Source organism: Penaeus monodon, chromosome 22 (assembly GCF_015228065.2).
Source record: "Penaeus monodon isolate SGIC_2016 chromosome 22, NSTDA_Pmon_1, whole genome shotgun sequence".
In the NCBI taxonomy this organism is placed as follows: Eukaryota; Metazoa; Arthropoda; class Malacostraca; order Decapoda; family Penaeidae; genus Penaeus; species Penaeus monodon.
Genome location: NC_051407.1, coordinates 24,921,840 through 24,922,484, shown reverse-complemented (window position 1 = coordinate 24,922,484; position 645 = coordinate 24,921,840).

The window sequence follows — 645 nt, the reverse complement described above, 5'->3', positions numbered from 1 at the left end:
CTCTCTCTGACTCTGTCTAGTCTCAATAGATGCGTTGGAAATGATTAGGTTTTGTGCAAGAGTCTGGATCCAGAATGAGTTTGGAGGAATCTTCTCAAGGAGGTAAAGATTTGATGCTTTTAGTCTTTCCTGTCTGTACTGAAGCGGTTGGAAACGAGGAGGCATAAGTGAGCATGACTCCTACGTTATTGCGGAACGGTAAGCCTACATGCGGCCTCGGAAGGGCTGCGTCCTCCGAGCGAAGCGCAGTCGGGAGGACCGAAGCCCAGACGCCCCTTTCCCCGAGTCATTCTTGGGAATACGTTTCCCATTTTCGTGAAAATTTAATACATTTTTCTTGTCAGGCTCTGTCGACGCGTTTGACGAATGACTCCGCTCCCGGGTTAATATATTTTCAAATTTTATGCATCGTGCCTGGTGTTCTAAAATGGCCATTGGAGGCTAAGCTGGAGCTCCAATTGCCCAAAAATAATGTCGTGACAGCTGTCTGATGGATGTGCCCCTGGCGGAGGCTCGGCCGAGGCCCTTGCCGCCCGCAGGGGCCGCGCAAGACTCGCCCGCCCGTGACCCCTGCTTGCCCCCGCTTGCCCTGCCGCCTGCCTCAGGCTCGCCCGCGCTTGCCCTTCGTTTTGGCTCCCCTTTCCC